We start from the raw sequence: 12,631 nt of genomic DNA, 5'->3' as shown, positions 1-12,631 counted from the left end.
GTGATTTGTGGGTATTTTCAGTGTGGTCATCAGATTCTTTCCTCAGCTCAGCAGGTGAAAATCTTGAGTCTCTCTCGTACTTCCAAACAGCAATACTTGATGTATACCTGTGCTTTCATGATGACCATGGAGTAGTGGAGGATAATGACTGCCCTTTGTCTATATGCTTCATTTCAATACCCAAGTACTGGTCTGCAAGTGCTTACTGAATTACTCAGCTGTTATGGGACTAATTTTTTACTATGGTGCTTAGAATTGTCCTAGTGTTTCCCCTAAGCTTTCCAGTAATATCCTGTATCTGGTCTTATGTTGAGGTCTTTGATCCATTTGGAATTGCTTCTCGTGCATGGTGATATGTAAGAATCTAACTTCAGATTTCTGCACTTGTATAGCCAATTCTGCCATTTGTTGAAGAGGCTGTCTTATTTCCATCCTGTATTTTTGGCTCCTTTATCAAATATTAGGTCTGCGGGTTAATTTCTGAATCTTCGATTCTATTCCATTGGTCCTCAGGCCTATTCTTGTGCCAGTACCAAGCTGTTTTTATTAGTACAACTTTATAATAGACTTTGAAGCTTGTTATTGGTATTTCTCCAGCACTGTTCTTTCTGCTAAATATTCTACTATTCCATGTGAATTTTTGGATTGCCTTTTCTATATCATTGAGGAATGTTGTTGGGATTTTGATAGGTGTGCACTGAATTTGAGGATAGCTTTGGGCAATACAAGTATTGCCATTTTCATGATGTTAATCTTTTCAATCCAGGAACATGGGAGGTTTTTCCACTTCCTTAAATCTGCTTTAATTTCCTTTTTCAGGTTTTAAAGTTTTCATCATAGAGGTCCTTCACCTCTTTGGTTAATCCTAGGTATTTTTTTTTAAAGCTATTACAAATAGATTCACTTTCCAGATTTCAGCCTTGCTCTTCCCATTGTTGACATACAGAAAAGCTACTGATTTCTGTGGGTTAATTTTATTTCCTGCTACTTTACCAAAGCTTCAGATCAGCCTAAGTAACTTGGGAGAGGAGTCTGTGGGGTTCTTTAAGTAAAGGATCATGTCATCTGCAAAGGGAGAGAGTTTTACTTCCTCATCTTTCCCTATTTGGATCCCCTTTATGTTTGTCTTTTGCCTTATTGCTCTAGTTAGAAATTCTAATACTATATTGAAGAGTGGAGAGAGCAGATATCCTTGTCTTGTTCCTGATTTTACAGTAAATGGTTCTGACTTTTCACCATGAACTATAATGCTAGCTTTAGGATTGTCATATATGGCCTTTTTTATATTGAGGAATGTTCCATGGATTCCAAGCTTCTCCAGAGCTTTCATCATAAAGGGGAGTTGGATCTTGTCAAATAACGTTTCTGTATCTATTGAGATCATCATATGGTTCTTGTCCTTACTCCTGTTGATGTGTTGAATTTCATTAATTGACTTGCTTATATTGGACCAGATTTGCATCGCTGGAATGAATCCCATTTGATCATAATGTATGATTTTTGGGGTTAGTTGTTGAACTCAATTGGCCAGAATTTTATTGAGAAGTCTTACATCGATGTTCATCCAAGAGATGTGTCTATAGTTCTCTTTCTTGGATGAGACTCTATCTGGTTTGAGGATGAGGGTTATACTGGCTTCATGGAATGAGTTTGTTAGTGATTTATCACTTTCAATTTCATTGAAGAGTTTGAAGAGTATTGGAGTGAATTCTCCTTTGAAAGCTTTATATAATTTGGCTGTGAATCCATCTGTTCCTGGGCTTTTGGGGGTGGGGGAGTCTTTTATTGCCATTTCTATTTCATTACTAGTTATGTGTCAATTTTGTTGGGAGAAATCTTTTTGGTTTAGTTTGGGTATATCAATATTTGCTAGGAATTCTTCCATTTGTTCCAAATTCTCAAATTCGTTAACATAAAACATTGCAAAGTATTTCCTTATAATGTTCTGGATTTTGCTTGTTTGCCATTCTCAACTCTAATTTTATTTATTTGGATGTATTCACTTTTTTTTTTTTTGGTCAGAGTTGCTTAGTGTGTCAATTTTATTAATTTTTTCAGAGAAGCAACTTTTTGTTTTGTTGATTCTTGCTATTTTTTTAATGGTCTCTATTTCATTATTTCTGATTAATCTTGATTCTGTCTACTGGTTTGGGGTTTGGCTTGTCCTTCATTTTTAAGCAACTTAAGGTGCATTGTTAAATTGTTGATTTGAGATTTCTCCAATTTGTTGACCTAGCCACTCAGAACTATAAATTTTCCTCTGGGTATTGCATTTTCTGTGTCCCGGTAGAGCTGATATTTGGCATGTTGTTTTTATTGAATTCTAGAAACATTTGATTTTCTGTTCTAATCTCTTCAATGTCCCACTGGTCATTCAACAATATGTTGTTCAGGTTCCATGATTTAAAGAATTTTCTATGGTGGCTTTTGATAGTGAGCTCTAATTTTATTACATTGTGATCTGACAGCATTCAAGGAACAGTTTCAATATTTTTGAACTTGTACAGATTTGCTTTGTGGTCTAAAATATGATGTATTTTGGAAAATATTCCATGTGCTGCTGAGAAAAATGTATATTTTATTGCTGATGGATGAAATATTCTGTAGATATCTGTTAAGTGTAGTTGGTCAATGAAGTTGTTTAGTTCTTAGGTTTCTTTGTTGACTTTTTGTGGAGTTTTCTATCCAGAGATAGCAGTGATGTGTTAAATCCACCAACAATTAATATGTTTTGGTCTGTGTGTGTTTTCAGATTAAGTAGTAATTGTTTGATGAAATTGGGTTCTTCATACTTTGGTGTGTAGATATTTAGAACTGTTCCATCCTTCTGTAGGAGAAATCCCTTTATTTGTCTGTAATAACCATTTTTTGTCTCTTCTCACTAATTTAAATTTGAAGACTATTTTATCTGATATTAGTACTGCAACTCTGGCCTGCTTATGGGGCTATTTGTTTAATAGATCTTTTTCCAGCCTCTCACTTTCAGAATATATTTGTTTTTGTGGGCAAGATGTGTCTCTTGAAGACAGAAGATGGATGAATCATGCATCTTGATCCAACTAGTAGTCTATGCCGTTTAATTGGAAAGTTAAATCCATTAATATTGAGAGTTAGGACTGAGGTGTGTTTGATAGTTCCCGCCATGTTATCCACCTTCTTAGGAGCTATGCCTCATCACTTCTTACTAAATTTACCTGTTTTTTTTTTGGTAAGGGGCTGTTTCTCTTCCAATATTGTGTTCTTGTTGGTTTTCTATATGTAGTATATCTTTAATGATGTTCTGTAATGCTGGCTTAGTGTAGATAAGTTGTTTCAATTTTTCCTTGTGGAAAGTTTTTATTTTTCCATCAGTTATGAAGGAGAGCTTTGACGCTATTTTTGTTTGGTAGTTGTTTGCCTTTAATGTATGGCATACCTCTTTTCAGGCTTTCCTTGCTTTCATAATCTTGGCTGAGAAAACTGTAGTTATTCTGATTGCTTTTCCTTTATACATAATTAATCTTTTCTCCCGGAAAGCTCTAAGGATCATTTCCTTGGTTTCTATTAATCCTTGTGGATTGCAATGTGTTTGGAGAATGTTCCATTCTGATCTGCTCTGTTTGGAATTCTAAAGGCTTCTTGTATCTGAATGGGCCCATCGTTTTGGATGTTTGGGAAGTTCTCTGCTAGATTTCTGCTAAATATATTTTCTATCCCTTTAGCTTCCTTCTCTTACCCCTCCTCACTACCCATTAGTCTTAAATTAGGACTTCTGATTGATCCTATAGCTCTTGTAATAACTTTTATTGTTTCTTACATTTATTCTCAATAATTCTCTGTTCTTTCTCCATAATATCTAGTTTATCTTCATTTGATTCCAGAGATTCTGTCTTCTATGCCATCTAATCCACTGTCAAGATTTCTACGTTAGATTTTTCTTTTCCTTCTAATTGATCATGTTTGATGTCTTCAACTTCTTTATTGGAGATTTGTTTTAGGTCTTGTATGCATTTCTTTAGGTCCTTGATTTTATTTTCAATGTCTACTCTCATATCCTTTAGCTGAGTGGCTATTTTTTCAGTGGAATCCCTTTTCTTCTCTTGGAATTAATTTAGTTGTCTCTCTGTAGATTCCATTAACTCTTCTAATAATCTTTGATTGGTCTTAACATGCTCAAGCATAGCCTTGTGTAGGCTTTCTGTTTCTTCATTCATCATTTTTATCAGCAGTGTTTTAAATCATTTTTGGAACTATTTTGTAGATCTTTCATTGATTGCTCTATTGCCTGGTTATTTTGTGTGTGAGTTAAAGTTCATTGATTGTTGTTTTTCTTGTGTTTCTGTTTTTTTCTGCCTATTTGGAAATGAAAGTAAATCCAATACCACTATAGAACAGAAATTTAAGTCAAAAGCCAACCAAGTGTCCTATAATTGCACAGCCTTTAGAGTTTCAAAATCATAGATAGGTATTCTCCTATGCAAATACTCCTTCACTTTTATTTGGGGAAGGGAATTGTTGTTTAGGAAAGATTGTATATAGTTGTAGCCAGTAGGCAAATCTGTTGTTAGTGATAAAACAACCCTAATGGAAGGGATAACAGGATGAGCCAATTAGACAGATTCAAAATGGAAACAAATACAGTCTAGCTTCCAGACAGATAACTAGGGATCAATAGACTAAAGAAATGAAAGAAGGAGAGAAGGACCAGAAATAAAGGAAAACAATGTAAAGTGCAATTAAAGAAATATGAAGAGATATAATGTAAAAAAGGGGAGGAGAAAATAAGGATAGAGGAATAGAGAAAAGGAACAGAAGGAGGAAAACTAAAACATAACCCCCCCCCAAAATTATGTGTGTATAATAAAAATTAAAATAATTTAAAATAGAAAATTAAGTAAACAAAAATAGAATCAGAATTAAGTATGCACACAACTAAGAAACAGGCCTAATAATCACCATAGAATGTATATCTAAGACTAAACATAATAGCAATGAAAAGAAGAAGAAGAAAAATACGTAAGTGGAGAAGGTTCTCCAGTTTGTTTGGGGGACCTTCTGTCTCCCAGTGCCTGTTAGGCAGTTTCTTAGTGGAGTCTTTGATTTCCTTGTGGCCAAGGTCTGGTTGGCACTGGGGAGGGGGCAAAGGCAGGGGTAAAGTTCCTTAGTTCACAGGTAGGAAGCCCCTGTGGTGTTTGTAGGTTGGGATCTGCACTGCTTATATATGAAATTGAGACACAGTTGGATTCAGAAGCCTTCTTGATATGGAGTGAGGCTGATACCTAGACTCCTTCACTCAGGCCTATACGAACCTTATAACTCAAAGTGAGTAGATGAATTCTCTATAATCAGTTTCTTTGAATGGTCAGAATAAAATTCTGCCTTATAATCTTGGTGTCTTTTTAGGCCTCTTCCCAGTCTAACTAAGGCTGAAGTGGCAACTGAGAGTTGCTTTGTGTGATAGGACAGGCAGGAGGTGGCTGTTATCTGCCATGAACTTGGGTATGGGCAGTATTGTGGCATGCCTGGCATCAGTGGTCTTGGGGGGGGGCAGGGTTGCTAGGTCCTGAGACACTCTTCTTAGCCCAGCCTGAACCTACTCTCAGCTTTTATGACCTGTTCAGGTTTTTTTCCCAATGTGATTTTAGAGACTTTGGTTTTGTAATTCCAAGGTGCTTGGCTGGCCATGAGCAGAACTGCAATGTGTCTGGAATGCTAAGCTTGTCTTTGCTTGATGTGGACGGACTCGGCTGCCTCCCCCTGAGCAGACCACAGTTTTCCACCACAGACGGGTAGTACAAGCATATCAGGTTCCTTTGCCCTTTTCAAAAATGGCACTGCTTCTCTGGCAACTGTTTCTGGCCAGGTGCTCTGGCAGGGTCTTTACCACTTTCAAAAATGGCATTCTTCTGGGGCTAGGGGTAGGGGTCCCCCCTCCAGATGCTGTTTTCTGGGAGGGAGGATGTCTTTTGTGGGGTACTCACACTTTCCCTTGGTATTTCAGACCATCTGCAATGTGACAAGTTGTCTCTCTCTCAGTGTGGCCAACTGGCTATGGGCTCCCATTTTCTGCAGGCCCGGCCACTGCTGTTGTAGCCTCTGCTGACATTGGGTGCTTAGTACTGGCTTCTTATGAAGGCAGTTTATAATTTTCTTCTTTTGTACAAATCTCTGTATAATTACAGCGTACTTTGCATAACACTGCAGACATGGAAAGCCTGGTGTGTCCCTAACTCTGTGCTTCTTCGGATAGAGCTTAGTTGGTTCCTTGTTATCTTTCTGCCACCTTCTCTGAACTCCAAATTCTTATTCTTGATTGTATTAATTTCTTAGAAGTTTCATACAAATACCCTGTGTCTCCCAAATTGCTTGCTGATGATAGCCCAAACAGAAGCCATTTGTATCCATAAGGAGCCTTAATTTATTTCCTTCAATTGTTCCTCTTCTCAGTACTCATTTTTTTGTTACCTCTTTTATTTTCTCCTTTCCTTCTGCCTCTTTACTATGAGTCTCATAGAAGTACAGAATGGAGGGAAGGAAAGTAGGAAAGAAAAAAAAGAAAGGCCAGTGTACAGTTGTCCAGGGCAGACACATTGGACTCGAGGCAGTTGACAGTTTTCTCTCCCTCCTTGCTCTAGCTAAGTACATTGTATTTCTCCAAATATCAATTTCCACTTCAGCTTTCAAGTGACAATAAAACGGATGCTAAGGCTGGTTGTAGAAAATGAGTGAAGTAATATACATAAAGTACCTGTCATAATTTTGAACACAGAGAAGAGAACAGAAGCTACCACTGCTCTTACTACACTATTGATGATGATGCCATCATCAATAACCCAACTGAGGTACTCACACAGTAAAATATTGTATGAGATTCACAGCCTTTCTCTATCTTTCCTTAACAACAGCAGTTGGCCCATTCATTCCTCCTTCCTCTGAGGAATTTTCCTCTCTTGGTTGCCAGGACTTTTCTGTCTCTGTCTTCTTTCTCTTACTAGATTCTTTTCAGTACCCCCCCGCCCCAGGTGCTCTCATTCTTTTGACTTCACATGCTCCAAGTGTCATGCTGTCTTCTCTTCCTGCAGTCCCTCCATGGCCAGTGATCTGACCCAGGCTCATTCTGTACCTTGAAAGTGTCTAGTGTCTACTTATCTCTAGGATGAACCTTGTTCTAGAACTTCAGATATTGTATATCCACCTGGATGTTTAATTAGCATCTCAGACTTCTACTCCCAGAATTCTAGGCCTCATCTATCTTCCAACTTATGCCGCCTCCACCTCTACCATTGTGTTTGATGGTAGAACCAATCTCTAGTGATGCAGGTCACAGATTATTATACTTAGTACCTCTCTGTACTTCATACCATCCAGTCATCTGGTGGGCTGTACTTTCAGCTATTCCAACCAGGAGGTATGCACACTCTGCCTCACAACGTCCAGCATAGGCCATTCACCTGGACCTAGTAGTCTATCTAGTCACTGTACTTGGACTCATGGCCTGAGCACTGTCCCTGGCTTCTTTTTGCTCAAGACTAGCACTCTGCCACTTGAGCCACAGTGCCACTTCTAGCCATTTTTTGTATATGTGGTGCTGGGGAATTGAACCTAGGGCTTCATGTATACGAGGCAAGCACTCTTTGCCACTAGGCCAAATCCCCAGCCCTCTTTGACAGCTCTTTTCACGTAATTTTCTCTTAACACAGTAGCTAGGTGATTCTTTTGAAGAGTGAGTTGGTCCAAGTTTCCCCTCTGTTCACAAAGGGGAGTCTGCTGGCTCCTATTTTCTCCCTAGTGGAAGCAAATTCTTTAGAAAGAGCTGTCATTTTTATTTGCCTTGTTCTACCCATCTACCTTTTGTTTCTCTAACTGCCCTTATCCTTTCTTTCATTCACGTGTGTCTAGCCTGTCTGACCTCTTTACCACTCCTGAGATGAGCCAGACACTCTGCCGTGCCAGGAGCATTGTATTGGCTGTGCCTTCTTCTAGGACACTTTTTCCAGATAACAACACAGCAAACTTTTTAACCTCCCTTCAGTTTTTGCCCAAATATGACTTCTCCATGAGGGCTATCAGGAACACCTCTGTAAAATTTCATCTCCCTCCTAACATTAGTTGGGAAACTCCCAGTGCTTTCCATTTCTTCTACTTACTATCTTTCATGGCTTTTTAACCTAATACTTTCTCATGCACTATGCACATAATGCATGCATATCTGTGTGTGTGTGTGTGTGTGTGTGTGTGTGCACGTGTGCTGTATCTATGTATGTATTTTCAATGTTTCCTCTTTGATCATCTCCCATAGATCTTTAGTCCCACACGGATAAAATGCTCACATGTCAAATGTTCGGTAAATATCTGTTGTGTGAAGCAGCAGCAGCACTTCTATTATTTTACTGTGTGAGTAGCTCAGTTGGGTTACATTCCACAAAATAAGTTGTTGAGCTGGTTGTATTAATAGTAAATTGGCATGGCTTTAAAGATAGTTAATTAAACTAAGTAGCTTCTTTCTTTGGGAAGTCAGAATTATATCTAGCTGAAGAAAAAAATAGGAAGCATGTTCTTTGGGGGAAATGTTGCTTTATCAATGCAATTAATTTGTCAGGGTATAGGGAATTGACTTTGTTTCATTTGTTTTGCTTTCCCTTGTAACTTTCAGAGTGTCTAGAATAAGAGGGGAAAAGTCTTGAACTGATTCTGGAAAGACTGAAGTGGAGGTTCCCTCTCAGAGATGATGCAGCCAAGCCCTGCTTGGTTGCTACGTTGTCCTTCCTTCTTACCCTATCATTAGTGTTCTGTTTTATGGTGCTGTATGTCTTTCCAATTGCAAGAATGTATAAAATTTGTCAGTTGAGAAATAATCTCTCTTCCTTTATATTTTGTCCTCTGTCAGTATTATGAAATACTCAAGGTAATTAACTTATAAAGAGAAAATACTTATATCAATTTATGGTTTGGGAAGTTTCACCCAAGATTGGGAAAACACATTGCTGTTGGCCTTTTATGAAGTGCCAGGAAGCATATGGTGGAGAAAAGTGCTTACCTCATAGCCAGAATGTAAAAGACAGAAAAGAAAAGGCTGGGGATACACAATCATTAGGTGATTGGCACACTCCCTATCACCTCAGGATCTTCTAGGTCACCTCTAAAGATTTTGCTACCTCCCAACAGCACCACCTTGAGGACTAAATCTTTAACATACAGGCCTTTGAGAGACAAACATTCGGATGACATATTCCTTTCCCCTCATTCCCTTCCTTCCTTCTTTCCCTCCCTCCCTTGCTCCCTTCTTTTATTCTTTCCTGTGTGTGTGTTTGAAAATGACTTCACTAAGATCTTAGCTCTCTATTTTCATGGGGTTAAATTTCATCTTCTCTTAGGAAAAAATTCCTAAGTTCCAATCAGCCAAAGTCTTCTACTGCTGTGATAGCTGAGCTCTGAATGAAAGAAATTGAAGTTGTATCACAGAGCCATAAGTACCTTTGAAACATGAGTGCAACTGGTGATAATGTTGAGCTCAAGATAAGCCAAGCTAGATTAGCCAAATATCACATTTTCACTCATTTGTGGAATTTCTACCTAAAAGATGTAGACTGTGTGGAAGAGTCTGGGGAGGAGAACTAATGAGAGTGAATAAGGCTGAATTACTTCATATGCATGTGTGGAAATAGAAAATGAAACTTTTTGGAATTGTTTTAAATTGTGTTGACCTGGATATTTTATCTACATATATGAAAAACTCATGAGGGAGGAAATGTCAGGAGATAGCAGTAGTCTCCTTCTTTGCATGTGTTGCACATGAACTATAGACCCACATTTCTCCCTCCCTGCTGTGTTCTGACTAAATTTTGGTAACAGATGCTTACTTTACTACCAGGTGACTCCCAGTGAATCTCAGACTCCTTACAAAAATCCCCATGATAGAACCAACACTTGATAGCTTCCAGTCATACTTTACCGCAACACTGAAATCAGTGAGAAAGAGACAAGGAGGTTGTGTGGGAATCCTGGCCCTGTTTAGATTGCTTGTGGGGGGAGGTTATCAGAACACCAGAGAAGGTGCTGGAAGTATATTTTCAATAGAAAAGTAACCATAGTGATCTGTAACCCCAAGTCCTTCCTTTATTAACATGAAAATGAGCAAAAGCTGAATTTCTTCAGATGCCAGTGGAGGGGTGTGGGCGCACAGCTCAGTGGCTTCTGCTTTTGGGAATAAATTGCTCCATTTTTTGTAGGACAGAGTTTTAAATTTATTTACTGTATGCTTAGCAAGATGTTCATATTTGCAAAATTGTGTGGTTTTTCTTGCCTCAAGAGCAGTTTCAGGGGTAAAAAATACAGTAGCGCTCTCCATTAATCTTTCTTTATCTTCAAAATTTCAGTTATGAACAGCCTACAAGTTGCCATAGTGCCATCCATCACAAGAAGCTAACAAACAGTTCAAGTAATGAGAATACTGTATCTATTGCCAGTGATTCCATCTTCAGATTTGGTTTTCTCTCTCCCCTTCTGAGAGAGTTCCTCTTTTGACAAGGAGGGCATTGCTACTTTACACATCTCCTTTGCCTGGTCCTGCCTCACTGCTGGATTCAGTACTTGTATTTACGGGGACATCAAAGAGTTAGTGAGTATTTTGTTAGGCTCCTCCTCCTTCTCTTCTTACTTCTCCTCCCTCTCCCCCTCTCTCTCCCTTCTTTTCCTTCTTCATAACCTGTGTTCAGGTCACAAGTTGTTTCTAGGTATTGTACTGGGATTGCTTTCTGTGTATCTGTCAGCTGTTGCTAGAGATGAGCTTCAACAAATCTTTAGGCTTTATGATTGCTGATTATACATGGGCATCCATCCTCCTGTCATTTGAAAGTTTTCTTTCCTCTTAAGGGTTTAACCTTATTCTTGTTTCCTTGTTCCTTTTTCCATCAATGACTATTAACTCAAGGAATACATTTTTTTCTTTCATGATTTGAAAGAGGTCTTTTTTATGTAGAGATACTTTTGTCATTCTTTACAACCATTTTTCTCAGTGTTCTGTTTGTCGTCTAATTTTTATGGTAGCATTTTTTCATTTCAAAATTTAAGTTTTCAAAGGAAGAGGCAACATTGTCCAAAAAGAAATGTACTCATTACCTGACGTATGGATTGGTCACCCCTGTGTACATCACTTTTATAATAACAATACAAATCTATAACGTTTTTAAGGTTTTAAAATTTTGTGAATTTAGATGATTCACCGTCTTCTTTCTGCCTTTTTGCTAGTGTTCCTGAAAAGACCTCTGGTCCCCAATTTTCTCCTCCCACACCTTTTTCTGGTTTTTCTCTTCACTTCTGTTCTCACCATGAGCCAAGAGACTAGAAAGAGTTTGGGAGGCTGAATGAGATCAAGAAGTGGTATATGTTCCTGTCTGGCATTGAAGTAACTCCATCATTATAGCCGGATAAAAATCTTAGTAGCTTCAATTATAGCTGTTGACAGCTATAACTTCACAAATAATTATTGATGTTCTCTGTGTTTTGGACCAGTGCCTCCCTTGGTCAGCAGTTTGGGAGGGTTTCTGCAGCTTTCACATTTCATCTCAAGATGGTTGGTAGCAAGACCCATCCAGGAGCAGGGGCATTTTCAGGTCTTGGGGAGAAGTCTGCTGCCTGCAGCAACTGATATTAAGAAACTAGTTTAAAATGCCCATGAGGCCCAGTGCTATTTGTGGTGGATAGAAACAGCTTTGGTCTTCACCAAAGATGCCTTCACCATCTGATGCTATAATTCATGCTGGTCACTTTTTTTGGCCATGGATGTTTCCTTGGAAAGAGCTTGGGTTTCCTTAGAGCTCACCTAGTGGGCACTTCTCTAGGGCATCATCATCAGAGAGGTATGTCAGGGAATCATGAGTGCCAAGCCCACTGAAGGAAGAGTAGAGCTTCCTCTTGAACTAATGGATCTTTTCTGCTCATAGCTAGTAGCTTCATAATCACCTATTATTACCACATCACATAGCATGGTCATTCCTCTGGCTCTATTTCATCAAACTGTATTTTCTGCCTCTGCACTAAACTCTCCAGGATATTTTATTTTTATAGTGCTATGTAATGAACACAGTCTGTGCACTCCAGGAAAATTCTCTACCACTAAGCTGCACCCCTTTGTCTTGCCCCACTTAGCCTTATTGGATTTTTTTTCCCTTTTGACACAAGTTGACCTCAAATGTGATCCACTTGTTTCAGTTTTCAAAATGCTGTAATTACAGGCATGAGCCACCAATTTCATTTCCAGAGAACATTTTAAAGGATGCTCAAATGGAAGTCATTTCTTAAATTAACCAGAAATAATATGTTGAAATTTCTTAGTACCTGTGTTTCTTGGCTGTTTCCTACAGATCTATGAGCATGAGCAGAATTCTTATGTGTGTTGATGGCCCGTAGTGAGAAGCGGTATCTGTAATGCCCTGGTTTGAGAATCTCCTGGAGCTCTCTTTAGATTCCTGTCCCATTTACATCATTTCTGTGATTCTGATCCACACAACAGTTTGAGATCACAGCTTAGACAACAAGAGATCATCTCCAGAGGGTGGTTTTCATCACCTCAGTTGATGACTGTGTAGAAAGGACAGAGTCTCCCCAACTACAAAGCCCGGATTCTCCCCAAAACCCATTCAACCACAGGGCT

The 12,631-nt window shown here is 38.7% G+C and overlaps 1 protein-coding gene across 1 annotated transcript in view; it reads left to right on the top strand.

The window, feature by feature from the left end:
* The window catches only part of Cacna2d3 (calcium voltage-gated channel auxiliary subunit alpha2delta 3), a 929,381-nt gene that overhangs the window by 541,832 nt on the left and 374,918 nt on the right, over positions 1 to 12,631 (top strand). The window lies entirely within an intron of this gene.

Source organism: Perognathus longimembris, chromosome 10 (assembly GCF_023159225.1).
Source record: "Perognathus longimembris pacificus isolate PPM17 chromosome 10, ASM2315922v1, whole genome shotgun sequence".
NCBI lineage: Eukaryota > Metazoa > Chordata > Mammalia > Rodentia > Heteromyidae > Perognathus > Perognathus longimembris.
Note: the sequence above shows the minus strand (reverse complement) of the source record. Positions and strands in the feature narration are given on the sequence as shown.